This window comes from Haliotis cracherodii, unplaced genomic scaffold, assembly GCF_022045235.1.
Source record: "Haliotis cracherodii isolate W230 unplaced genomic scaffold, xgHalCrac1.p SCAF_15, whole genome shotgun sequence".
Lineage (NCBI taxonomy): Eukaryota > Metazoa > Mollusca > Gastropoda > Lepetellida > Haliotidae > Haliotis > Haliotis cracherodii.
In genome coordinates, this window is record NW_027266270.1 from 5,962,830 (window position 1) to 5,965,556 (window position 2,727).

Sequence of the window (2,727 nt, forward strand, 5' to 3'; positions counted from 1 at the left end):
GTGACTCCAACATCCCTTGGCGATCCTTAGGGAAACTTACACGTCTTTAGGGTCAAACACCTCTTGGCGATCCTTAGGGTTAGGGTTAGCCACCAATTCTTACCTTTCAAGCGTTAATCCGATTAGAGTAATCCCTTTAGACACGTTTCGTCCAACCAGGACTCATCAGTGCATCTTGGTTTCCGGGAGGGAAACTGCAGACGTGTTTCAGTTGGCTGTCCCTTTGTTTGGGAATTGTCACTTTGGGCCGAAACACGTCAAGGCATGGCTTAGGCAGTGGCGCTTTCGGTTGGCGCAACTACGTTCTCGATGGAACGGAGAGCTTTCCGTTCCTCGAGACGAGCTGCAACACTGTTCAGAGAGGGCGTGTAGACGCGCTTCACGGCATCAAGGAAGGCCAGGAACTTATCCGGGGCGCCGCTCAGGTCTTTCTTACGAAATATGTACTCAACAAAGTACGAATCATAAAGTGCACGCCAGGTTGACTCGATGATGTTCGTATGCGCCCCGGTCTCTGGGTCTTTGAAGTTTACTCAGTGGTTGACGGTAGCCAATCTTCCAAAGGGAACTGTAGGCTTTCCAACAATCGGTAATGATGGTCGTCCCTTTCGCCACATGCTTCTCGATAGCCGGGATGAGTTTGACCGCAATCATGTCGGACAACGTCATCAGAAAAACTTGACGACTCTCACGCTCAATCCCGCCTAGAACCCAGACTCCTTTTTGACCCTTTTCCCATGATGGTACTTGCGTTTCCCAAACTTGGACTCGTCTATCTCCACCGTAGTTCCAGGGCTGGCGATCTTTTCGCTGTCCGCTTCAATTACCGTCATGCAGACTCCACTAACGTGTGATTGGAACCAACTCAAAGTTCCCGCTGTATGACGTGACCGGGAGTCTTGTACACCCAGTAGTACAAGTGCTTCAAGAGCTGCGACAGGGTTAGATGGGAGCCGGAAAACCAACTCCCCTCACGTATCAACACCTGCTCGCAGCTCTTGGTCCGGCAGCGCCAAACCAGGCTGTCTCTACCGTAACTGGAGTCTTTCTTTCGAGTCAACTGGCCACTACCGCAACGGGGACAGGCTCCTGCGAAGTCACCTATGACCCTGCGGGTGGTAAGGGTCATCGGATCGAAAGTGAGACGAAACACGTCATCGTACACCATAGCGTGGCCAGATTGGTCGTTCATGTTTACAAAACAATGACGTGTGTGGCTTCAACAATTGATGATTTGGGAGGCGGATCGTGACGTAAAAAAAAAAGTGCGCCTGGTAAAGTGCACTACTCCTGAATCTTTGTTTCCTTGGAATTCTAAAGCTACCTTCATGATAAATATTATGGTATTTTACAGTTATGGCATGGGATATATTGTATGTAAAAGCAATGTCACATAGTTTATGGGTTACTATTGTCCGGGGGGTGGGGGAATAAAAAATGGTTGAATAGGTATCTGTATCAATTAAGTTCATACTTCTTTCCCTGTGGTGGACCACTACCGCTACCCGGGGTAGAACAGGTCTTCAGCAACCCATGCTTGCTGTACAAGGCGACCATGCTTGTCGTAAGAGGCGACTAACGGGATCGCAGACTAGGTTGATGCATGTTATCGATCCCAATTGCGTAGATTGATGCTCATGGTGTCAATCACTGGATTGCCTGTTCCAGTATTCATTGTACCTTAAGAGAGGCTTAAAAGAGGCTGAATAGGTATCTATATCAATTGCGTTTGTACTTATTTCCCTGTGATAACATGGGGTATAAGGGTGACAGTTTACATTTATCATCCATTTCATTGAGTTCATGCTGATCTCTTATCCCCCTGGCATATATTGTAGGGGGACATAGTTGACATGTCGTCTGTCCGTCCGTAGTTAGTTTGTAAAAAACTGTTCAATATTTTTCTTTCATCAAGACTTGGCAGATATATCAAACAGATCCTGAAGTGGTACCTTTGGCTATTTAAGGACCTTTTGCCTTTGTCCGCCCTCTGTTCCATGAAAACATTTGGACTTGACCTTTAGATAAGGTGGATGTTATTTTCAGAGCCGAGTTCGAAAATCATGAAATAACAAAACGTCCAGGTTTATCAATAATGACCTGAAGTGGTGCCGATATTTTGAAGTTTTTAGGAATATTTCCTCGTTTGCATGGATAAAAATTTTATGTTCAAAACTTGGTTGTCCATATTGGACTGATATTAATAACATAGGGACGAGGGGGATATGTCATCTTCTGGTGATTCTCGTTTGTGTCTGTCATGGGGCCAACCCATGGTCGTGCACACTTCCTGGTCCACCACGATCTACAACTTGATTGATTCCCACCCGTGCCCGAAAGCCACAACTTAATTCATAGACTGGAAACTAGTGTGCCTTAACTTCAGTTAATGATCTTTTCTCTCCATCCTGGACACTAACTTGGTAATGCACAAAGCTTTCTGGAATTCCTATCCATGTCCAAATAAGTGACTTCACGATTCTTCCTCAAATCAAGACAACTTTGTCCCGACTGTCTAGCATGCGATCTACATTTGACAGCATCATTTGAGTATCTCTAAACCGAGCAGTTAGAGCATTCTTCACCTATTGAGAACTAAGCCTAGAGCCTACTGACAATCACACTGAATCTTCTGGAGGATAACTGACATTGTTCAGGATTGAATTTTGTTTACAATGTCATAAGATTATCTTGGTGTCTGACAGGAGGTGCACACTGACTGTCCAC

General features: G+C 45.6%; 1 pseudogene; it reads right to left on the minus strand.

The window, feature by feature from the left end:
* Nucleotides 1–269: 269 nt before the first annotated feature.
* Nucleotides 270–1,192, minus strand: LOC139462640 (uncharacterized; annotated as a pseudogene).
* Nucleotides 1,193–2,727: the final 1,535 nt, after the last annotated feature.